The sequence below is a fragment of the Panthera onca genome, chromosome B1, assembly GCF_046562875.1.
Source record: "Panthera onca isolate mPanOnc1 chromosome B1, mPanOnc1 haplotype 2, whole genome shotgun sequence".
NCBI lineage: Eukaryota > Metazoa > Chordata > Mammalia > Carnivora > Felidae > Panthera > Panthera onca.
In genome coordinates, this window is record NC_138342.1 from 33,757,120 (window position 1) to 33,783,610 (window position 26,491).

The following is a 26,491-nucleotide window of genomic DNA, read 5'->3' on the forward strand; positions in this document are numbered from 1 at the left end:
GACATTTTAGAGGGCACGGAATACCACTGTACTGGGAAAAATTTCCAAAGTTTGCCAACCAGGCTTTACCTAGGATTAAAGACAGCATGAATATAATCTAGAATTATCCAAACTACCAGTTAACTTTGGTTCACAGCTGTAGGGATGCATGTGTGCATGTGTGTGTGTGTGTGTGCATGCATGTCAGGTACTTGAGACTAATGTGCAGTGTGGGGGCGCCTGGGTGGCTCAGTCGGTTGAGCGGCCGACTTCAGCTTAGGTCGTGATCTCGCGGTCAGTGAGTTCGAGCCCGGCGTCGGGCTCTGTGCTGACAGCTCAGAGCCTGGAGCCTGTTTCGGATTCTGTGTCTCCCTCTCTCTGACCCTCCCCCGTTCATGCTGTCTCTCCCTGTCTCAAAAATAAATTTAAAAAAAAAGTTAAAAAAAAATAAAAAAAAAAATTTAATGTGCAGTGTGGAATTCACAGGAGAGTTTTATTTGCAGATGAAAGGACACATTGCAATTTGAAGATAATATACAGGGGTCAGTAGTGTCTTCCAGCACCAGCAGGAACTTAAGTCAGTGGAAGGTTTTAGAATGTATTTATCCAAGAGGTAATTCTATCTCTGTGGTAAGATTTCTGTTTTGATGTCCCTTATTTATACCAGAAAAATTTTGTCTTTACTAATCGTCACTTCTTAGGTATGGCCTAGCACACAGGTATAATAAATGGTACAATATAGTAAAATACATACCAAACTAGAAGACTGGAAGAGGGAAGACTTTGGAGTCAAAGAAATAGAAGTTCAAATCATGAATGTGTCACTGTCACAGGAGGCAATTACCTCCGTTCCATGTCATGTCCATAGATTTCAGATGGTTCTAGCACCCGTTTCAGAGGACCGGTTCCAGGATTAAGTGACATTTAACGCCACAAATCAAGGGGGAAAAAACATCAAAGGCCAGCTTCTGCAAAAAGTTTCCAAGATTTGGCCTCACGCTGAGTGGTTATCTTACTGCCTCTGGCCAGGTTACCACCACCCATTAGAGTAAACAGCAGAGAATACTCCCACCACCAGGCAGGCCTCTGGCACTGGGACATTTCTGTTACCTCAGAGCTTGGAAAGTGGTAAAGGAGCTCTACACAAAATGGAAGCAGAATACTTGGAGTTTACCTGGAGGCCCAAACAATAAACTGAAGATTGAAGCTTGACTCTTTTTTTTTTTTTTCCTATCTCCCCCAGCAACCTCATGCTATTTGAAGGCATGGCTCTTGCAACACATAAAATCCTTCCAGGACTCTCTTTAGGTGAAATCCCAAAAGGATAAAGAGGCAGTGGCATAGTGATATTCTGGGCCATCCCTCTGTCAGCTCCTGGCTAATCTGAGACGATGTTAACTCACCAAGGGTCTTAAACTGTGTTGATGCTTGTACAGATTTTGTTATGGCAAAGCACATCATTCAATGAATGATTGTGTCTGATAAACAGATACAAAGCCAAGAGACTCACTGTTCCCAGGCATTTCTATCAACACATGGCTGAAAATGAGGCATTTTGCTGTGGGTTCCCAGGGAAGCTGTCTGTACACCATGAGAGGGGTAAAGCCACCCGCCCAGTTGGGGTGGGGGTGGGTGAGTTTTCTATGGATGTTTGGCAACACACAATCCCTGTTAAGAATCTGTTATCTGGTTTCCTTTAAATAAGCATTATATATACTTATATTTTTTTCTAAACAGGTTGATGGGGCAATGCTGAAAAAAAAAAAAAAATGAATCCCACAAATTTGGCACACATCTGCCTCCTGGATTAATGTTTTCCCAACCTGTAAACAAGCGGTAGAAGGGACTTCTGGTTTCACCCATGATCTTGGCTCCTTTGATCCAAACCTTTGAGGGATCTGGCAAGGGACAGAAAGAGCTACCAGAAGATACAGAGAGAAGGAAGAAGGCAGTAATGGTTTGTACCATGTAATAGTAGCTTGAATTTATATAGTGTTTTGCAATTTAGAAACTTCTTTAACATACATAATCTAATTTCATAAAATCCCAGACTCTGAGCTGCAGAGGGACCTTTGGTATCATTTAATCCAGAATTTCTCAACCTTGTTCCCTATTGACCTTTTGGATGTGATAATTCTTTGTCACGTGGCGCTGTCCTGTGTGCTGTACGATGATGTCATAGTTCCCCTGACCTCTACCGACTCGATGCCCATCCCCTCCATGTGTGATGACCCAAAATGTCTCCTGGATGCAGAACTGCTCCCTGTTGAGAATTACTGATGGAGTCTGACTATCCAGAGCTATAACCAGATTATATGCTTGCCCATGGCAGGTATTAATTAAATAGTAAGAGAAGTTGTTATTTTTTTCAACATTTATTTTTGGCAGAAGAGAAAGAGAACGAGCAGGGGAGGGGCAGAGAGAGAGAGAGAGAGAGAGAGAGAGAGAGAGAGACGGAGACACAGAATCTGAAGCAGGCTCCAGGCTCTGAGCTGGCAGCACAGAGCCCGAAGCAGGGCTCGAACCCACGAACTGTGAGATCATGACCTGAGCCGAAGTCAGTTGCTTAACTGACTGAGCCATCAGGTGCCCCAAAGAAGTTATTTTATACCTGCCACTCCCGGCATGGGCTTGACGTCTTCATCTGGCTCTTACTGTCACAGCTGTCAAGACTGAGAGATGGGCATCACCTTTCAAAAGTCCGGTGTATCTCTGACACCAAACTACTCATTTTAATATGTTTGAAATTCTGTCAATTTAATTTTTCAAACCAGACGACTACTACCATACAGCCCTCTCAGACGGATTCTGTTGTCAAACTGATTTGTCATCAGAGGCAGACCAACGGGTCTGGGTCACAGAAACACTACCTTTGAAATCAACCGGAGGATCTGCCAAGCTCTAGAAGTACCTCATTTAAATTCAGACCTTTCTACCACATGGGCACGTGCAAACTGCTGACATTCTGGTTTTTAAGACGAGGGCCTTTCTGAAATGTCACTGCTGGTTTCCTTCATAATGTAGAAAGCTTAAGATTCAGAGTTTTGTACACACTGTATGTTAGCCAATTTGACAATAAATTATATTAAGAAATAAAAATAAAATGCAAATTTTCATAAAAAAATAAGATTCAGAGTTTTGGTGTTTTTGTTTTTTTTTTTTTAAGACATAAACAATCACTAAAAATGTTCTTCTGGAACACAGTCAATTCATTGGTACTACAATCAACATCTGTACCCCTTAGGCAAAAGGCAATATTTACGTATGCATTCATTCATTCATTCATTCACTCATCCATCCAAACTATGATTGGATGCTTGCTGTATGCCAGGCTGTGCTAGGTCTTGGGGATATAGTGGTCACTACTGCATAGCCATTGCAGTTCCTAGCCTACCAAGGATAGACGAAGGAGGAAAGATCGGAAAGAGGACAGAGTGAAACCAAGAGCAAAGATGGGCGGCTACATAAGATTATTCAACCCTAGAAGGTCACATATGTCCTTTCAGCATTTTATTGAGTGCCAAAGCTACGACAATGGCTTAATTAAGTATACAAGCAACAAGGACCATGGGTCAAAACAGCACCCAAAGAGTCACTAGCTATAATGGGTGGACAAGGATTGAAAATCTGCCTTTATCTGGTTTAATTATATTTAGAGACAGTGGGAAATTCTGCAAGAGTGAAGCTCTCCTTATCCTCCTACACTTAGAACTGATATATTATGTATCGCCTTATTGCAAATACATATGCAATGATATTATAATTGAATAAATTCATTAAAATCATAAAAATCAAAATCATTTTATTGAGCATCTCTGTGACACAGACACTCTACTGACTGCCATCATTTTGCGCAGTGAGATGATTTCAGAGAAGGACACTGCTCTACAGCATGTGTAGTGTTTCTGGACAAGTGGCTGTAGAGTGAATTTCACTTACATGCTAAGAAGACAGCAGCACTAAAAGAGAAAAATGCCTTAAATGTAGTCTTCTCTAGAGGGAAAGAGATGGACTAGAAATAATATCTCAGAGTTTCACTGGTGTTTAAAAACTTTTTTTTTTAAAGATCTTTGAAACAGGCACAAGGGGGGAAATCCTCAGTAATAGGTTGAACCTAAAGTTACAAATTATTTAAAAAATTTTTAATGTTTATTTATTTTTGAGAGAGAGACAGAGACAGAGCATGAGTGGTGATGGGGCAGAGAGCAAGGGAGACACAGAATCTAAAGCAGGCTCCAGGCTCTGAGCTGTCAACACAGAGCCTGACACGGAGCTCAAACCCACAAATTGTGAGATCATGACCTGAGCCAAAGTCAGATGCTTAACCGACTGAGCCACCCAGGCGCCCCTTAAAAACTCTTGAGTTAATGATAGCTTCAATTTTTTTGCATTTATTACACGTATAATACACCTTAAGGAAGGTATTTGAATTTTTGTGACATTCCTATGAACTGAAATTCAAAATGTGGGCTGTAGAGCAAGTCTAGAGATCTAGAGAGAAGTCTACAGCAGGGAGGATCAGCAAAGTACAGCCCATGAGCCAAATTCAATCCTGTGGCTGTTCTTACCAAGTTTTGTTGGAACAAAGCCATGCCCATCTGTTAACATATTGTCTGTGGCTGCTTTCACGCAAAGTTGAGTTGCTGCAGCAGAGATAGTATGTATGGCCTGCAAAACCTAAAATATTTATTGTCTGCCTCTTTACAGCAAAAGTCCCCTGCTCTAGGGTCAGATTTCCTGGGTTTGAGCCCCAGCTCTATACTTGTGTAGCATGATGGTAAGACATTTAAATGTTAGCTGTTACTGCCCCCTTTTAAAGATCAGGCACTTGATGGGTGCCTGGGTGGCTCAATCGGTTAAGCGTCCGACTTGGGCTCAAGTCATGATCTCATGGTTTGTGACTTCGAGTCCCACGTCAAGCTCTGTGCTGACAGCTCAGAGCCTGAAGCCTACTTGGGATTCTGTGTCTCCCCCCCTCTCTGCCCCTCCCCTGCTCACGCTCTCTCTCTCAAAAAATAGACATAATTTTTTTTCAACTTAAAAAATAAATTTAAATTACTTAAATAATTTTAATTAAAATTTTAAATTACTAATTTTAAATAAATAAATAAATAAATAATCAGGCGCCAGAGGCTCAGATCATGTACCTCACCTAAGATCACTCAGAATTGAAGGGCACGTGGGTGGCTCACTCAGTTAAGTGTTCAACTGTTGGTTTCAGGTTTCAGGTCAGGTCATGATCTCATGGTTTCATGAGATCGAGCCCCACATCGGGCTGTATTCTGGCAGTGTGGAGCATGCTTGGAATTCTGTCTCTCTCTCTCTCTGCCCCTCTCCCCTGCTTGTTCTCTCCCTCTAAATAAATAAATACACATTAAAAATTGAAAAAGAGGGGTGCCTGGGTGGCTCAGTTGTTTAAATGTCTGATTTCGGCTCAGGTCATGATCTCACGGTTTGTGAGTTTGAGCCCTGCATCAGGCTCTGTGCTGACAGCTGGAGGCCTGGAGCCTGCTTTGGATTCTGTGTCTCCTTCTCTCTCTGCCCCTCCCCAACTTGTGCTCTGTCTCTCTATGTCTCTTAAAACATAAATAAATGTAAAAAAAAAAAAAATTAAATTAAAAATAAATAAAAAACATCACTTAGAACTGAAACTTAGCTGATGACAAACCCAAACTCTTTCTACCATTTTCTCTGCCTTTGCTTTCTCCTTAGTGATAGCAGGGTTAGCTATAGCCAGTGTTAACAGAGTAAACCCATGGCCAGTGCAAAATGGACATTGGTTAAAGGAGGCCCACGCACAGGCCCTTTCCACTGTATGCCTCAGCACACCTCACCACCCTGCCCGCCCCTTTCCTGAGCTCTCAGTCCTGCAGTCTGTTCCATACCCTATTTCTGGCCCTTTGCGAAGTAGTTAACATGTTCAAATTGTATTTCTAGAATTAAGAATGTATTGAATTAGGGGGCTGGGGTGGCTCAGTCAGTTGAGCATCCGACTCTTTGATTTTGGCTCACATCGTGATCCCAGGGTCGTGGGATCAAGCCCCGTGTCAGGCTCCACGCTCAGCATGGGATTCCCTCTTTCTCTCTCTCTCCTCCCACCCCCCCCACCCCTCTCCAAGCTCGCTAAAAAAAAAAAGTTAGAAAAGTTAGAAAAGAATATGGGGCTGTGATGAGACTGTAGAGATGATGGTTACACTCCAGGCTCTGGAGCCGGACTGCCCGACTTCATATCTGGGCTCCACCACTTGAGAAACAAGTGCCATCACACAGGTCACTTAGTTTTCCTGAGCCTCAGTCTCACCACCTAATAAATGGGGATAATATACCTCACGATGACGTGAGGATTAAAGAGATAAAACATATAAAGCACTTAGAAAGATACTTAGCTGGGCACCTAGGTGGCTCAGTCAGTTAAGCATCCATCCGACTCTTGATTTTGGCTCAGGTCATGATCTCACAGTTCGTGAGTTCAAGCCTCGCATTGGGCTCTGCACTGACAGTGCAGAGCCTGCATGGGATTCTCTGTCTCCCTCTCTCTCTGCCCCTCTCTTGTTCATGCTCTCTCAAAAACAAATTAAAAAAAAAAAAAAGATACTTAGCTCAGGTAAATGCTCAAATTTCATCATCATCACCATCATCGTTTGGGTTGAGCAAAACAGTACGTGTTTTTCAAGGATGTTCTCTTTGTAGAGGACTATATAGCCATAGTTTATTTTTTTTTTTATATTTATTTATTTATTTGGGAGAGAGAGAGCAGGGGAAGGGCAGAGAGAGAATCCCAAACAGGTTTTGTGTTTTCAGCAAAGAGTCTGATGGCGGGGCTGGACCCCATGAACTGTGAGATCATGAGCTGAGCCGAAATCAAGAGTTGGAGACTTAGCTGATTGAGCCACTCAGGCGCCCCTACATAGCCACAGTTGAGAACCACACATTTTCTGCTTGACAATGTAATTTTTAAAGTTAAAGAATTTGAGGGACTTTATTCCTAAATTTTTGTGGACAAACTGGAAGGGAACCTATATATAGATATTGCCTTCTGTATTTATATGCAAAAGTGCTTTAAGACACTACATGTGAAATATGTGGTTACAATGATGCATTTTTAAAGCTAATGATAATGCAAAAGTAAATATTATGTTCTTTCTGATAGTTGTCCAGTTGTGTAAATATTAGATTCTTTTGATTACTAATGAGTATACCTATACTAACGCTTGTACCTACTCACTGAATGTAGTAGGCCCTATTAAATATTGTTTGTTAGCTATGGGATATTAAAATTACGAACACAAGTTTAAGAAAGTAATCCAGGCACAATATTCTCAGAAAAACTTTATGTGCCAGTATTTGAATATATGAGCTGGTAATTTAAGGGATGATCATTTTCATTATAAAAATATTGTTTAATTCACAAAAGGATTAATAATAGAGTTCCTATAGAAAGGAAGTCCCTTATGTTATTTAGTATATGATTGAAGTTACTGAAAAATGATCTCTCTATATATATCCTTTCTGTATCTATATATACCCACAATACTGTGCTAAAGGATCAGTCCCATTTTCTTGATGGAGAGACTGAGAACAAGGGTGATCATGTGCTTAACCTCAAAATCACAATAGGATAGTGGTAAATTTGGGATTATATATATTATATCTATTTTTAAAAAATATATAAAATTTTTAAAAAATTTAAAAAATATAATATATATATTATATCTGTCTTATCTTAAGCTTTATCTTTGGGGTAGCCATCTCTAGTTTATCTTCTATTCAATAGTAGTCTGTTTACTTTTAATTTTTTTTAATGTTTTATTTTTATTTCTGAGAGAGAGTGAATGGGGGAGGGGCAGAGAGAGAGAGAGAGTGGGGGACACAGAATCCTAAGCAGGCTACAGCTCTGAGCTGTCAGCACAGAGCCCGATGTGGGACTCGAACCCATGGACTGTGAGATCACGACTTGAGCTGAAGCCAGACACTTAACCAACTAAGCCACCCAGGCGCCAATAGTCGTCTGTTTACATTTAAAACTAAAGCAAACCCTGACAGTCCAAATACAGTAGAGTTCCATATATATATATATATATATATGGCTTTTAAAACATTCTAAAACTTGTGTGTAAAGGATATTTTTCATCTGTTTAGTTTCTTGAATTTCTCTCAAAACAGATTTAGAAAGTGAACTTTCCCAAATATAAACTCATGCAGTTTTTAAAATGATATGTAAATGTTATTCTTTCCCCCGAACTGCAAATTGGTGGTTGCAGGTCGGAGTTACAGAGTAATAGTATGGTCTGTTATTGCTAGGTCCTATTATACAAGAGTACATGCTCTACAAGATATGTTCTTTTATTACCCCTGGTGATACGCCAAATGGTGGTATACAGGAACATCATAGGTCTCTTTGTAAGGAAGGTGGCACATGGCCTGTCCCGAAACAAAGCTGTGAAACAGAGTGACATAGTCAAACATTAGCTTCAATTTTAGGTGTGACCTTCTGATTTATTTGGTTAACATTAGTCATTTCGGTTGTGACTACAAAACAGTATCTGCTCCCATGGAAAAAAATAGATCCTGTTTAATATTGATGTCCTTGCATTTCACTGACCTGTATTTTAAGGCATTAGTTACAGCGAACGAGCACCTGGCCAGGAATGCTCTCAACACTGAATAAGCCAGGGGTTACTGTCTTCTCAAAGTTTAAATTGAATGCGGGGCATTTTTGAAGTTAAAAATATTGTCAGGGGCGCCTGTGTGGCTCAGTCAGTTGAGCGTCTGACTTCGGCTCAGGTCATGATCTCGCAGTTTGTGAGTTTGAGCCCCGCGTCGGGCTCTGTGCTGACAGCTGGGAGCCTGGAGTCTGTTTCAGATTCTGTGTCTCCCTCTCTCTCTGCCCCTCCCCCCCCCCCCCCCCCCCGTCAAAACTAAACATTAAAAAAATATATATATTGTCAAATACCACAACGTTTCTTGACAATATGACTATAATAGGGTCTTTGTGAGAAAAAATATAAAAAGAAGTAAACTTTCTACTGGGAGACAAAGAAAATAGGCATTACAATGGGTCTTTAAAATATTTTTTTCTTTTTATTCATTAAATGTTTAATGTTATTCCCCCTTTACTCAGCTTTCTAGCTTCATTTTCCCTCTGGTGGTGTTTGAAATTATTATCATTTTTAAAAGTTTATTTATTCTGAAAGAGAGAGAGAGAGAGAGAGAGAAAGAGAGACTGAGATAGGGGCAGAAAGAGAAGGAGAGAGAGAATCCCAAGCAGGCTCCACGCTATCAGTGTAGAGCCCAATGTAAAGGCATGAATGAATGAAAGAACCAATGAATGAGCACTGCCTTTTATGACAAACATGGTAAGACAAAGCTACAAAGAGAATTTTATTATATATAATCACCAGCAAATTGCTCTGGACATTTTTTCCATCTATATTTAACTTTTGTGATTTACCTACATCCAGAACTGTGTACAAACAGCCATACCAAGTATTGTGCAGTGACCAAAAGGAGCCCACTGAAGAATGGATAAGCCAACCTTGGCACATACAGGGGCTGGTATTTAAAAAAATTTTTTTTAAGTTTATTTATTTTGGGAGAGGGAGCAAGAGAGTGAGCACAAGGAGGGGAGAGAAGGAGAGACAGAATCCCAAACAGGCTCTGTGCCTTCAGTGCCGAGCCCAATGTGGGGCTTGAACTCACAAGCTGTGAGATCATGACCCGAGCCGAGCTCAAAGGTCGGATGCTTAACCAACTGAGTCACCCAGTCCCCCCTGGGGCTGGCACTTCTAATACACAGCTTAGACAACAGTAGTGTCAAGGAGAAAAGCTACACCGACCACTGATTGACTACACCGGATGTAAATGTTAACCTCCTTAGAAACTTCTTGGTCAGGCAGCTATAGACCTTAAGTGACTCTTTTTTTTCTACATTAGTCGATATGCTTAGCTTCTACTACATTGTTTCGGGGACTTGGTAGAGATTTTACACCACAAGGAAATAGGCACAAGACCACGCCTGGCCATGAAAGCAGTTTCCAAACGCTCCTTTATGTGCAGGTATTTTGAGAAGCTGGTTATTAAAGTGCTTGAGCTCATGAAGACTGGTTGAGGATACGGTCCTTTTCTCCCTGGTATTCCTCTGCTCCTGGGCAGTTCTCTGCCATACAGTAGTGGGTCTTGATGAATTGGAAAACAGATCACAAATCAATCTGATAGTGAATGTACCACCAAAGTTCCCAAACGTCATATGTGAAATCCAAGTTTCTTGGCTCAATAATGTCACTCATTTATCTGACTTTCTACTTTCCATGAGAGTGTGCCACACAGGGACACCTCTCACTGCAGAGGGGAAAAGGTGGGGAAACAGCACGGGGGCCTCTAGTTTTAGTGGGGGAAGAAAAATGGCTACTGCCTGCTATTGTTCCTCCTTGGTCATACCTCCTTCACGTTTAAAATCATTTTGTCTCTCATTCTCAAATTCTCATTTAATGTCCCTGGTTTTCAAGTATAATCACCTCGGTTAATAAATACCCCAGAGAAACATACAGGGATAGAGCAATGCTACTGTGTGATTAGCTGTCTGCTTTAATCCTTGTTTAAGTTACACACACACAGACACACATACACAAACACACACACACCCCACTTTTTAATGAGTATTCACCATTTGAACAAAATATAGTAATATATGGTTTAAAACTAGGGAAGGGAAGAGAGTTTGTCAATTAGAAATTATTTAAATGCTAAAGTTATAATTTCTGAGGTAGAATTTGTAGATGTTTGAAAAGATAAAACACTGCTCTATTCTGAGGAAAGATATTTATTAAGAGAAGGAAGAAAAGAAAGAGGGACAGGAAGGAGAACCAGTTTTCCCAGTCTCTATAATTTAACTAGGCAGTTAAGTTAGTTGGATATTTACATAAAAGTTCCATAGACTATAAAAGTTCCATAGAAGCAGAACCAGATTAGTTAAAGAAACTCCTAAAATACAGACTTAAATTTTAAAAATAGAAATGAACAGAAAATATATATCCAGAGTGTTATTGAACCTAGAGCATTTAGAATAAAACGTTCAAGTGTGAGGAAGCTTATGATTTTCCAGGTATATTAAACTCCTAGGATCCTTTTTGTAGACATAATTGCTACTCATGTTTCACATATTCCATAATTTCATTGTGTGCGCTTGGAAGTAATATATCAATTGAAAAACGAACACACTGGTAAAAACGCCCCTGATTTGAGCTGGTCATTTATTCCCAGTCTCAGGAGAAATACTGGATATTCTTTGAGTTAATAAAGTGTGAAATGACTTTAATGCTTCAAGGGAAAAACAGTATACCAGTCTTGCAAACTGTTTTAGAAAGCGTGGCTTCTCTTATTCTACCCTACATCAGAAAATTCAATTAGTTTATTTCCTTTTTCTCCAAATCCCCTTTCACAGCAAAGAGAAAATGAGGTCCTACAGCAGCAAACTGTTCATCCCTCATAAATCAGTCTCCATGAAAACCAAGAGAGGGTGGTCCTGAAGCCAGATCCTTAGTAGATTTAACATGAATTCATTTGTGATCTGGACACCCAACTATGTTCTAGTGCTAAGAATCTAACTGATGTGGAGAAACCTGCAACCATGAGTTCCATCAGTGTGGCACTCCTGTCTCCAAGCCCGTCAGAGAGCAGGGAGTCCAGTGCAGACTTTTGGTCCCAGTGATACTAGGTGAGGCAGCTTACACAGCCTAGTACTTTCTTCTTACTTCTCAAGAGTCTGCACGTGAAGGCTAGGCAGACCCTCACATTTTCTATTGTAAGCGTACCCAGGTTCCATCCACTAAAAAAGAGAACTAGGATAATGGTTTGGAAACAGAGTTTGCCCATGTAACTGTGCCTAGTTTTGTTTCTCTAAAGCGTCATGGAGAGAAATCTATTTTTGTACAAAAATAAATATTTACTGTAGCTCACAGTTCACAGCCACATTCAGTGTGGAGTGTCCCCTCTCTTTCCCTCTGCTGTCAAACACACACACACACACACACACACACACACACACACCTATACATATACCTACATCCTTTTTGTCTTAGCCTAAAACTCTATCTAGCTCTGCTGTTCTTTTGTTGGGGATTTCATCAAGCATGTTTATATCAACATGCTTGCTGATCCTAGCCACCATCTCACAGTTGTATCCTAGTTACGAGAGCTGAACCAGCTGAGCTGTTAGTTCCCTAATTGCTTCAGCTTTCTCTCCCCTGTCTGTTGGGAAACCACCTAAGCCTACACTAGGAAGAAAAATAAGTGAGGGTGAGTATTAGGTGTGACTATGTGTGTCGTTTGCTTAACGGGCTGACACACATCTTTACTGAGACTTGATGGGACTGAAAGTTACCTCTTTCAAAGAACCCTGGCCTTTCCCATACGCCATATACAAAAATTGATTCAAAATGGATCAAAGACCTAAATGTTAGAGCCCAAACTATAAAACTCTTAGAAGAAAACTATATATAATATAGTTTTATATTTCTATAAAATAATAGAAAATCATGACATTAATTTGGCATTAATTTCTTGGATGTGACACGAAAAGCACAGGCAACAAAAGAAAAAAATAGACAAATTAGACTACATCAAAATGGAAAACTTTTATGAATTAGCAGAGTGGAAAGGCAACCGATGGAATGGGGGAAAACGATCCCTTAAAATATTAAGGAATCAATACCCAGAGGATATAAAGAACTCCTACAAAGCAACAACAAAACCAACCAATTTTAAAATGGGCAAAGTGCTGAATAGGCATTTCTCCAAAGATGATACAAAAATAGCCAATAAGCATATAAAAAGATGCTCCCACATCAGTAATCATTAGGGAAATTCAAATCAAAACCACAAGATACATCACTTCATGCCCACTAAGATAGCTATTATAAAAAAAAAAAGCACCCAGAAAATAAATGTTTGCAAGAATATGGAGAAATTGGAACCCTTGCACATTGCTGATGGGAATGTAAAATTATACAGCTGCTGTGGAAAGCAGTATGGTGGTTCCTCAGAAGCTTAAACATAGGATTAGCATATGACCCACCAATTCCACTACTGGGCATATACCCAAAAGAATTGAAAGAAGGGGTTCAAACAGAGAAAGGTACACCCATGATTAAGGCAGTATTATTCACATAGCTCAAAGGTGAAGGTAACCCAAATGTTCACTGATGTATGAATGGGTAAACAAAATGTGGCATATACAGACAACAGAATATTATGAGCCATAAAAAGGAAGGAAATTTTGGCACATCCTATAACATGGATGAACCATAATGACGTTATGCTAAGTGAAATAAGCCAGACCCAAAAGGACAAATATTATATAATTCTACTTACATGAGTTACCTAGAATAGTTAAATCCATAGAGACAGAAAAGTAGAAAAGAGCTGGTGGGGAAGGAGGAACGGGAGTTATTGTTTAAGGGGTACAAAGTTTCAGTTTGGAAAGATGAGAAAGTTCTGAAGATGGAGGACAGTGATATTTGTACAATAATGTGAATGTATTTGATGTCTCTGAAATGCACACCGAAAAATGGTTGTTATGCATACCTTACCACCATAAAAAAAAAACAGAGAAGGGAAAAAAGGAGGAAGGAATGCAGATTTTTAAGAGAAAATGGGGAAATGATTAGAAAAATGTTCTAGGTTACACAGCTTTTTCTTCATGTTCACAATTCAAAATGCAAAGATATATATATATATATATATATATACACACACACACACACATATATATGTATATATATAAATAAACTAATGATACTTTTAACTGTGTGAAATTTAGTCAAAAAGTGTCTTTGTTCCAAGGTTAGGATTAGAGCTAGCCTGGGGCGCCTGGGTGGCTGTCAGTTAAGCATCCGACTTCGGCTCAGATCATGATCTCACGGTTTGTGAGTTCGAACCCCGCATCGGGCTCTGTGCTGACTGCTCGGAGCCTGGAGCCTACTTCGGACTCTGTATCTTCCCCTCTCTCTCTGCCCCTCCCCTGCTCGTACTCTTTCTCTCTCTCAAAAATAAACATTAATAATAATAATAATAATAATAATAATAATAATAATAAAGATTAGAGGTAGCCTGAGGTACTATTATAATCTTTTCATGCTTTTAGATTTTGGAGTTTTGTTCCAACGTATATGTAAAAATAATTTTTTTTAGGTGCAAAACAAACCAGTATTTCAAAGTGGCACAAAATCTGAATAGAGAGGAACCCAACAAATATTTGTGAAGCGTCTGCTCTATATTGATATGCAAGGGACAGTCTACCTCAGAAAGCAAGATCGACTGGCCAGTGGCAGACTTCTTTGCCAAGCTTGGGCTCAGCCTCCTGAAATTGCTCAGTATCGGTGTCACACAATTTTAACATTTCCGGTAATGGTGAAAGATAGCCAAATATTCATGATGAGCTTAGTTACTCCTGAAACCTTTTTGGTGTGTTCCAAAGTTTGAAAAATCCAATAAAAATCCCTGAACAGCGCAAGTATAGACTTTTCCTGGCTGGGGGGTTGGGGGGTGGCAACTGGTGCCAGTGCGAGGATGAAGATTGGACAGAACTAATCAGTAGAATCTATCACTTTAAAATTCTAGTCATGATTCTGGAAAGCTCTCTGTGAGGTCCACTGACCATTCCTTTGCTTTGGGGGGGTGGTCCTCAGCTTTTGGTATTTTATTCATTACTCACGAATTATAGATGTAAGAGCTGAAAGAAAATGTAGAAGCCATGTTGAAGGAGTTTCCCGTTATTTTACTTTTTTACATTAAAAAATGATTAACTTGAAAATTTTTTTCCTAGTATTTAAAATGCAGGGAAAGGGGCGCCTGGGTGGCTCGGTCGGTTGAGCGTCCGACTTCAGCTCAGGTCATGATCTCGCGGTCCGTGAGTTCGAGCCCCGCGTCAGGCTCTGTGCTGACTGCTCAGAGCCTGGAGCCTGTTTCAGATTCTGTCTCTCTCTCTCTCTCTGCCCCTCCCCTGTTCATGCTCTGTCTCTCTCTGTCTCAAAAATAAATAAATGTTAAAAAAAAAAAAATGCAGGGAAAGTTTTCTCTCCTAAAGAACAGATGTGCTTTCATTGTTAGATAATGGAAGTTATGCAACACATCGTGTTGTTCACAGTCAAATTTAGACTATCTACATACTGAACTTCAAAAAACCACCTCAGATGCTCGTTAGATAGATACAGAGAAGTTGAGCCCCTCACTTCAAAGAAGAAGAAACAGGGGTGCCTGCGTGGCTCCGTTGGTTACGCATCCACTTCAGCTCAGGCCATGATCTCACAGTTCATGGGGCTGAGCCCCACGTCGGGCTCTGTGCTGTCAGCTTGGAGCCTGGAGCCTGCTTCAGATTCTGTCTCCCTCTCTCTCTCTTTGCCCCTCTCCGGCTCACGCTCTGTCTCTCTCTTTCTCAAAAATAAATAAACAATAAAAAAAAATTTTTAAATAAATAAGGAAAGAAAGAAAGAAAGAAAGAAAGAAAGAAAGAAAGAAAGAAAGGGAAAGAAAGAAAGAAGAAACAGGCCTTGAGAAGTTAAGTGACCTGTCCATGGTTAAGTATTTTTGAGTTTGTTGTTTGTCTGGACTCATCGACTGAATTGGGCTTCATGTAGACAATGAAAAGATTTTCTTTCGTTCTCCTGAAGCACATAGTACAGAAATGAACAAAAGTGGTGACAAGACATACCAAGTGAATGGATGCAAGCCTCAGAAATGCTATTCCCCCATCAACAGACCCAAGAGATTGAGGTTGGAGCACATGTCAGCTGGATAACATTATCTTCTACTTTAGACCTGATATTGGTTAGGACTTGGCGGGGGTGGGGGGGCGGGGGAGTGGAGGCTGGGAGGAGGGAAGAGGCTTTTATTTCCTGAGCTTCTGTAGAAATATTTATGATTTTAAACCTTCTTAAAGTAACAGAACTCAATCTTTACCCGTGTGCATAAAATGAACATTGTCATAATAATGGGTGAGGAGAGAGGGGAGGGCAAGTTAATTTGAGTCATTTCTGAAAGACAGTTTGACAATATCAAGAGCTTTGCAGTGTTCATTAAAAATAGTTCATTTTCATTAGCCCATGCTTCCATTTATAGAAATTTACCTCAAGAAAATAATCAGACACACAAATGAAATATATAGGTAAGTATGTTCACTACAGTGGTATTTATTATGCAATGAACATAATAGCACCTACTTATACGTGAATGCAGCAAACATAATGTACAATGGTATAGAAATGGCTAAATAAATTATGGCATAGTTGTAGGATAAAATATTTATCTCATGTTCTCAACTATGTGAACCTTGTTAAATAATATTTAGAAAATATCTGAAATATCTAAAAGAAACAAAAAAGAAGAAATATAATGTTAATTGTGGTTATCAGTGGATTCTGAGATTATAAGCAATTTCATAGGTTTCCTTTAATGAATATGCTTTTCTAAAAATATCATAATTTTAAAAAAAGTTAGCTCTCCAAGTCCCTGAATTCCGTAGACTAAGTCCAGAACCCAGCCTAGAGGACATGAAAACAAAGGACTTTGGCAGGGGCGGGGAGAAGGGTGCGGCGGGAGGGCGGGAGAGGGAGGGTGAGGGCTTGGAGGCTGTTGCTGGGTATATCGGTGTCACCAGCAGCTCCTCCCTGACATACAAGGATTGGAGCTTTGTGAGGGTTGTGGCTGTGGCTTCGGAGGGCCGGAGGGTCTGTCCAAGGTTTAGCCTCTTTCATGCTCCCTGTCCCTGCTATAGCATACATAGGACTGTCACCCACATAATACTAATACCTTCTATCTGTAGAGAATTATGTCCTTGTCAGAGTGCATTTACATGGGTTGTAATTCACCACATTGCCAAGATTTGGAGAGTCTGACATGACAGTTATTTTTACCTTCTATGAAGGTAAAGAAACAGCAATTAGAGACAGCGGGAGGATTGTTCAAGAACACACAAGTGTCTTTTCTAGCTTGTGCAAAGGACCCTTCCTTGTGTCCAACACTTTTGGAAGACAACTCTGATAAGATACCCTTCACCTCTTTTTTTGGGTGGTATAAGAGGCAATTTATAAGCAATACATAATTATTCCTGTCTTTTAATGCCAAAGATGCTCACACATACAGATAGCAGTAGTAATTTTTCCTCCTTAGGTCACAAAGATGTAAACTAAACAAAGAAATAAGGACTTATATTGTGGGTTTAAAATGACTTACCATGTTATATAAACCACCAAGGTTGTTATAACAAACACACACCGGGTACATATTGTCTAAGCAGCAGATATCTTGGTTGATAGGAATGAAAATTTAAGGTTTTATTTAAGTGAAGAAGAAAAGGACATTGGGAATGTACTCACCAAAACCCCACTAATTTGGTTTGTCTGGTCCTTTTATAGGATGTAGAACAAGAATATACAGGGAAATTCAGGCAGCTTGCTTGGGATTTTTCAGTTCAATTTTTGGCATGCCCTTTGAAGCAAATCCTAAGGGGTAAAAAAAAAAAAAATTGCTAGAAATGTCTTCTATTTAAATATCATTTTCATAAGTGGGTTAAAAATGTGAGGCCATTTTCTTTTTTTTATTTTTTCTTTTTTAAAAAAATGTTTATTTATTTTAGAGAGAGAGTGAGAGAGAGAGCACAGCAGAGGAGGGGCAGACAAAGAGAGGGAGACACAAGATCCAAAGCAGGCTCCAGGCTCTGAGCTGTCTGCATAGAACCCAATGTGGGGCTTGAACTCATGAACTGTGACATCATGTCCTGAGCCGAAGTTGGACGCTTAACTGACTGAGCCACCCAGGTGCCCCATGGGCCATTTTCTTGAATGAAAGAAAGAAAGAAAGAAAGAAAGAAAGAAAGAAAGAAAGAAAGGAAGAAAGGAAGGAAGGAAGGAAGGAAGGAAGGAAGGAAGGAAGAAAGAAAGAAAGAAAGAAAGAAAGAAAGAAAGAAAGAAAGAAACTACCATTACTCTGTCGTGTTCTCTACAAACCAAGAAACATAACCATTTATTCTTCCTCCTATTCTTGAAGAAACGGGGACCAGTAATAAGAAACTGTCCAACTTCTTCCATTTTTTGTATGTTTCCCTCTGGCTTTGTTGGAGCATCCATGACTTCAAGATGAACAATACAATGTTTAGGAAGAAACACAGATATAACCTATATTTTAAGCTTATAGGCTCTTAAAAAGAAGAGATTGGTGTCCTTTATGGAGATGATAACTTCTAGCTGATGGGCTGCCTCTCCCCACTTGGGGGCTTATGCCACACATCATGAATGGGTCATTGCCCTCCTTCCTGCTGAATCCAGGCAGTGTCTCAAAAACCACTGAAACAAGAACTCTAGCCATTCACTACCAACTGATTAGAGTTGCTATGAAGGCAACTTGCTATTCTGCCCTAAGTGTGTAGTACAGGATTTGGGGTCCTAGGATAATCTTGAAAGTCATAATACAGAAAACATTCAAATTAAAGAGAGTTAAGTTCAAGATAAGGATATTTCAGATGAGACATCAAAATATATACTGAGCACAAAACTTTTACCTTACTTCACATCTAAAAATAGAAAGTTTGCTCCTCTGAAGAAAATTAAGGGAGTTGGATTACCAGTAGTTTGCTTTGTGTTTTCGTTTCTGTTTTAAGATGTAGCACCCTTTCTTCCACCAAAAATTTACCTGGATGCAAAAACAGAATTGATAAAACAGGAAGCTGGCTGAAGTGGAAATAATGGATGGTATAGGGAGAGATCCCCATCCATTCTGCTCTGTTGTCCACTAGGGCTGGGTGGGGACCCCATAGGACCTGTAGGACTACAGAGGGCACAGTTTGGAACCCGCCAATTAAATGGCCCTTAAAGTCAGTTACAGTTCCAAATTATTCTGCCTTGACTATATTACATATTGTAAAGACTAGCAAAAAGCTTTCCGTGAGATCCATAACCTTATGGGAATACAAGTAATAAAACTAAGCCATGAGCTAGTTTTCATCCTTATTATCAATGATCTATGAAAGAAAAGAAAAGAAAGGCCACACTCTCAAGTGAATCGTAGAGTAATAGCTGTTAAAATATTTAGTTGTCAAAGCATATAATCCTTACCCAAATCTGTAAGGACAATTTTCTAGATGCTTTATCCTGGATAATACCTAATGATCAACATCACAGTATTGGATAAATAAGAATAAATGTGCAATTACAAAGTGTGTCCTGAAATTAATTCTACCGTGTTGAGGCAACAGAATAAATTCAGTCTCCTGAACTGTTCATGTCTTAACTAAGTGATTCCGGACAAATTTATTCAACTTTTTTGAGCCTCAGTTTCCTTATCCATAAAGTGGAGATTTTATGGAGAACAAGGGATTGTATGAGAACAGAGGAAGGACTGCATGAAAAATACAGAATATAAAGTACCATTCCTGGTGCATATTATTTATGCAGAATTGTGAGTTTTCTATTACAGCAAAATTTCCTCCTTTAAAAAATAATGTCATGTTAACGGACATGTACACTCTGTGAATTGAAATCAAATTATTAACATATAAATGAAATTGTAGGCTTTAAATAGTTTGTGTTATATATTAATGAGTAAAAGAAAAGAAGGATTTTTAATGTGCCTGTCAAGGCTATTCAAATAACAGAATATTTCTCCAAAAGAAAATACTTAGGCTCAATTGTTTATTTCCAGAAAAATCTGATTTTCCAGACTGACTCCAAACACAACCCATTTCATAAAAATTTTAATATTGTTTTACAAAACTCTTCAAGCAAAACCCACATGTCACTTTTGTTCTGTGGCTTCACGTTCCTCCTGACACAATACTGACTACCTTAGGGCATCCAGTTTGAAAAGTCCATCTCTGGTACAATTCCTGGATTTTATTTATTTATTTATTTACTTTATACATTAAAAAAAATTTTTTTTAATGTTTACTTAGTTTTGAGAGAGAGAGAGAGGGAGTGAGAATATGAGCGGGGAAGGGTAGAGAGAGAGGGAGACACAGAATCCAAAGCAGGCTCCAGGCTCTGAGCTGTCAGCACACAGCCCAACGTGGGGCTCGAATTCATGAACTGTGAGATCATGACCTGAGCAGAAGTCAGACACTTAACTGACTGAACCACCCAGGCACCCTATATTTTTTAAAATGCTTATTTTTGAGAGAGAGAGCGAGTGAGCACACGAGCAGGAGAGGTGCAGAGAGACAGGCAGAAGATAAGAAGCAGGCTCCATGCTGACAGTGGAGAGCCAGATGTGGGGCTCAAACTCATGAACTGTGAGATCATGATCTGAGCCGAAGTCAGACACTTAACCGAATGAGCCACCCAGACGTCCCCAGTTGCCGGATTTTAGTGTGGAGGCAACTATCTTACTGAAGGTCACATAACTATGTATATTAATAAGATCTGCGAGGCAGTTCCTAGAGAAAAGAAATGGTTTCCAGACATTAACTGGGTTAATTAATTCACTTCAACCTCCTCACCCACTCCTCATTCTATGAAACAGCTATGGATACTGCTTTCTATATCATGGAGTTTTTGTGAAGACCTAATGGAGAAATCTTCCTAGATTCCACAAAGGAAAGCTATTCGGAGCAGAACGCTTGTTTTGTTTTCATCTGGGTGGGGGTGGGGAGGCCTGTGAATCTTAGAGTTGCTGCTTCCTCTTCAACAATGGCGGGACTGAGGGCAAATGTTTGCTGGACTTATGCTGGATTTATGATGCCTGTGGCACCATCTCTATTCACACTGATTTTTACCCTTTCTTCTTTATCTTGTCATACCGTGGGCAGTTTTGAAAGCTTTTCCAAACCCACTTTCAGAATTATGAATACATAAAAGTAATAAATGTATTTTTCCCCCAGAAGACACCCCAGCCTAATATCAAGTGCCTTGTCACGTTCTGCTTCTCAACCCCATTAGAAACCTAAACAAAATTTCTCATCCTTTCTGAAGATAAACCAGTTGCCTATACTCAGGGGTGTTAGTACATGGGCTTAAAGCTACCAGGAGACCACGAGGGCAAGAGTTAGGTAAGAGTTCAGATAACAGAATCCTCACTCTGCCACTAGCAGGGTTTGACCACGGGCACGCCACTTAACTCTCTGGGCCTCAACATCCTCACCCATGTACTGAAGCGGACACAAACACCTCACATGAGAGTTGCTATAAGGTAAAATAAGACACTTCATGTGAAAGCATCTTGTAAACGGTCAACCGTCATCTCCTGCCTGGACATTATCCTTCCAACTGACTGTTTTATACACTCTGGACCACTGCAATCAATCTAGCTCTCACAGCAAGCAAAGTGATATTTAAAAAAAAAAAGAAGAAGGAAAGAAAGACAAAAAACCACAGGGGCACCTGGCTGGCTCAGGTGGAAGAGCAGGTGACTCGTGATCTCTCAGGGTCATGAGTTCAAGCCCCATGTTCGGTGTAGAGATTACTTAAATAAAAAAAATAAACCTCAACAAAACAAAACAAAACAAAACATAATTTGAGCATGTCTTGTCACCCTCCTGCTTGAACCTCTACCCTCTCTTAGAATATGCCCATAGAATAAAGTCAATATCCTTAGGAAGGCCTATAACGAAGACTTTGGCTCCTCTTCCAACCTCATCTTGGGTCGTTTTCCTCCTTATACGTGCTGTTCCCGACGCTTCAATCCTCCTCACCAGTCCCCCTACCCAGCCAGCTTGTTCTCATCCTTAACTTCACTCCTCAGAAGCCATCTTTAGATCCCAAGATATATTTCCACAACATCACACAATCTCTCACTGTAGTCCTCATAATACTAAATCATAGGAGGCTGCCATTTTGAAGGACAAAAACAATAGAACCTTGGCAAATTTATATGCTTTTACCTTAAAACAACGGGTATAATAATGGCCTTCCCTGTCAGTTGTAAACTTTGCCAGGGCAGAATCCACCACTATAATCCCAGTGCCTCACAACTAATCTTAGCACACAGTAGGTGTTTAACTGTGTAATTAGTGTGTGAGATGTTGTTACTACCTTTTTCATGCTAAGCACATAATTTGTATCTTGTCATTGGTAGTAAAAACCATGCTTTTATTCAAATGGTACTTCTATGTTCTATAGGAATAAAATGAAGAAATGGAATGAAAAAAATTATTTTTTAAGATTGCCATTTCTGGCATTTCAGGCACACACGGATTCTAATATGTACAATATGCATCATGAGGGATAGAATTTAGCCCACTGGTGTGATGTCATTTATGGATTTGTGTTTTTTTCACTCAAATGTTTCTCACCAAAGGGCAGAATGAAAACAATTCTCAAAGGAAAGCAGATGATTTGGATTTATTTCTTTTTACAGCTTTTGCCACATGATAGCAAACAGCTAGAGAGAAAAGGATAGCATCTAAAAGAGAGCTAGACTTGAAACTGAGGAATTTTAAAATACACGTCCCCACGATATTCAAAAGGAATGCATCCTACAATCTTCCCAGATCAACTTATCTAACTATATCATAGCTTACATCTCTCATGAAATGAACAGAGCAAAGATCAATCTGAACCAAAGCTGGATGACGTATGGGGTAGGCGAGGCTTATTCACGAGCTATGCTACTTAACAATATTAATAATGTTAATAACAGTTAACATTCATTAAGTGCTTATTATGCACCAGGTACTGTGCTAAGCATTTTGTGTACACTGTCTTCTTTAATTACTACTGCAACCCCATGAAACAAATTCTCTGGTTACAGTCATCCTGGAGATGAGGGAACTAAGACATAGGGAGACTGCCCATCGGTGAAGGTCCCTTAGCTGTAAGTGCTGAATCTGGAATTCAAACCCAAGAGGCCTGAGATCAGAATCTGCACTCTTAATTATTCTGCTCCATGGAAGAATCCAATTCCAACCGCATCCTAGTCTGGGAGAGTAGACAATTAAAATTTGTGCTGTAACAAAAATGACATTATATATATTTATATTGCAGCTTCAGAGTCATCTATGAGTCAAAACTGTGAAGGGAAAACCGTGATTTGTCAAAGCCAACTGTCTAAGGATTTTTTCAAGAGTTCCAATATTCCAATATTCAACTTCAAACAGTAAAAGATATACTCAACCTGGGTTAGAAATAAGGATAGAAGTATAGAGTTTTGGGATGAAGAGGAGAGAATGCCAGATACTCATAAATATCATGGGCTCAAAAAACCTGGTTCTCCAATGTGCTCCCTAGATTCTTGAAAGGCTGTTATGCTTTTTGAAAGCATAACACGTTGGAAAGTTTTTGAGAAACCAGAGACTCCAGGAAAGGAATCAACAGCCTGCAATTTCACTTTCTCAGTGGACAATCTCTAATCTGACTGTTCTTTCTTGCTAACATTTAAAAAAATTATCTACCTCTTTTAGTAGCAAAGAAAATGAACACACTAACATTCACACCATGGAAATATGATTTTTAAAATAAATACAAATTACTAATTCTTTATGTATGATTCATGGGTGGTGGTTATTGAGATTTCACTCCCCAGCCCCCTCCGTCTTTGTGCATTGACATTTGACCCTTTTTATAATATGCACCTTGCACCAGTGAAACTTAAGGCACCAGCTAGTTACTCATTAAACTTGGGTGCCAAGGGCTGACTTGTACAAATTACGCTGTTAACTGCCCAGTCTGGCCTGTGTGTAGAAGTGGAAAAAAGCAATCATCATAGCTGTGAATTTCTGTCATATCGGCAGAATTGAACTACAAATTGCAGCAATTCGTGCCTGACCTCTGGTCTGTGAAGTAAGTCTAAACCTTTGAACCTCAGCTTGGAACTGAGAAACAGCATTTACTTGTACTGGGGAAGATGGCTAGCAAGTATTCTCTGCTGTGAATAGTTATTCTCTGCTGTGAATAGTTAACTCTGTGACTGTAGGTCGACCCACATCCCATCGACCTCCCCTACAGAGTCAACTTGCGTAAGGGACTCGGAGGGAGATCTTGAGAGTAGACTTCTTATCCAATGGCATTTTGAACAAATCTAATAAAAGTAGAAAGTTTCAGGATGCAAATTTTGTGAATAAATACATAAAAACAAAAAGGGAGGAATCTGAGATCACTTAAATTATCGGGCATTTATACTATGTACACTAAAAAAAATTCTCTTTATAAAGGTTTTAATACTTAAAACTTTTTACCAAACAGTGCCATCTCTTGTATGTTAAATTAAAAAAATATATATATTATCAAATTTCTATACAAAATACAAACCCGTATTAAACCATCTCTGGGAAAAAGCAATCATGAGAAATCAGTTATACTTTTCTTTGAACCCAAACTTTGCTTCTGATACTAAACATTAGATGAAGAGGAATGAGTAAGTATAATAACGTACGTTTCTAATACATTTTGTCATAACACGATTCAGCACATTTTATTCATTAAGAGGAAGGTTTTTCTTTTGAGAGTTAGCTTCAAATGCTGTTGTTCAAGTTGCTCCATTGCCAGGTAGAAAGCAGCAAATAAAGACTGTATTTCTCTGGTTTCTTTGAGTTCCTATTAGAACAAATCTCATATAGCACATAAAATAAAACCAAACTATTCTTTATAACGAAAGTGAAACTTATTTGTAGTTTTTAAAGCACACAACGTCCACTTAACTAAGTCCATTTCATAACCAATACTACTGGTTTGGAACAATGGTGCTGCAAGAGAAGTCTTCTTATACCAGACCTTTTTCCAAAGAGGAAACATCACTATTGCTAACTTTATGTAGCAACTATCATAATGCTAATCCCACCTATTTTTCTTATTTTTCATTATCACATACCTTAAAATCACAAATCTCTAAAGACTTACTAAAATGACTTTGGAAAACAAAGGTGGACACTATTGATAAATTCCTGCTATTTGATCCCATAGTTTAACTAGCAGCAATCTATGAAAATATCACTTTGTGAAGACCTTAGCTTTTTCAAGTGTGCAAAGTGAAGATCTACTGGAAGAACTGATTTTTAAAAATGTTTATAACTTAAGAATTTTGGGTTTGCTGCTGGTAAGGCAAACTGTGCACTATTTGAAACTACTACCAAGTTCCAATTTTTTTTTTTTTTTTTTTTTTGCCTTCGATTAAAAAAAGGGAACATTTGTTTATTTGACCTGATCTAAATTACTGGAACCAAACACAACCATCTCATCCTCTCTTCCAATTAAAACAAATAAGGTGTCCCCTACCTTTCCAGTCTTGAAATCTGGATGCGACAGGCTAATAGTAACAAAAGCTTTGCTTAAGCAACCCCTGCTCCTGATCCGGGGAACTGCGTAACTCTGTTTTACATGGCACACGTCTCCTCATTGGTCAATGAGCTTTGGCCACTTAAATGCCTTGGGAGTCATTTGCTAAGGGCACCTGGAATGAGCTTTGAGTGGGTGGTACAGAAAGAAGGGAGGTGCAAAAATGGCCAGCTACAGAATGCTCAACAGCAGTCTGAAAACTTAATGAAAAACCCGCTGTCACAAATGGATTCGGGGAAGGCCCAAGAAGACAAAAGCTCCGGCATTTCATAGAAAAGAAATTTAACTGAAACCTTTACTTACACGCCACTACTGACTAAAAGTAAACACGTGATCTTTGAAATCCACCTTTCTGGAATAAGAGAGGTGCCAGCTATTTTGTACTGCTTGATGCAGACGGGGAAAAACAGTGATTGCTACTTCATCCAGGTTGTTGTGGGATTTAATGAATGGATACTTGTAAGTGCTTAGATACAGGCAAAAGTTACACATGAATTAAACTCTCATTTGATTTTACTTCCAGTTTGGAGCTGGAAATGGATTTACTGGTAAGAAGTGGAGAAAAAATAGAAAGGGCCATAGAAAAAGAAGGGAGTGGTAAAACATGATTCATGGTAATGAAGACAGTTCGTACATAACAACGGGTCAGGGACCTAAAGCACCTAGGCAGAGTAAATACACTCCTTTTCAAGCAGGTCAGAGACGAACCTCATTGAAAGTCTCTCTGGAGGTTGAGTTTGTTAGTCCTGGTGGTTGGGAGAGATCAGGGGAGCAGGGAGCAGAAGGAGGACTGTGGGGAGGGTCCTGAAAGTGAGGTAACATCTGGGACCCAAGGTCTTTCGAACAAGGATTAAAATCAGCTCCACAGCATATAAACAGAGAAATGAATCTATAATTTCAAAACTGTGGTCTCCAGTTTTCCTTTAGTGGTCATGTTAACCTTACTGAATTCTATAAAACCTTAGCAATTTGACGTCACCAAGGTGGGAAGTAAAAAGACCAGACTGACAAGAAAGTTTGAAAATCTGTTTATCTACCTCTTTAAAAAAATAGAAACAGCATTATTACTCCTAAATAATCTAAAACTATCAATAGAGACTAGAAAATATCAGCAGGTTAGTAAAGGGCCAAAATCCAGAACAAGTCTTAGATTATAAAACTAAGTTGACAGGTTCTGAAATGGAGGAAAACTGAGGCAATGTCTCAACAACACTAAGGCAGTGTTTCCAAAAAACTACTGATTTTGGACTAAATTCCTCTTG

At 39.3% G+C, this 26,491-nt stretch overlaps 1 protein-coding gene across 7 annotated transcripts in view; it reads right to left on the minus strand.

Annotated features, from left to right (window-relative positions):
- The window catches only part of RBM47 (RNA binding motif protein 47), a 161,486-nt gene that overhangs the window by 20,468 nt on the left and 114,527 nt on the right, over window positions 1–26,491 (minus strand). For 4 of the 7 annotated variants that reach the window (XM_060655177.3, XM_078446177.2, XM_060655179.3 and 1 more), the window contains one exon: window positions 17,349–17,474. The exons of the other annotated variants lie outside the window; for them this stretch is intronic. The gene's annotated coding sequence lies outside the window, so the exon portion shown is untranslated. The remainder of the gene's footprint in view (window positions 1–17,348; window positions 17,475–26,491) is intronic. 7 annotated transcript variants of the gene reach the window in all.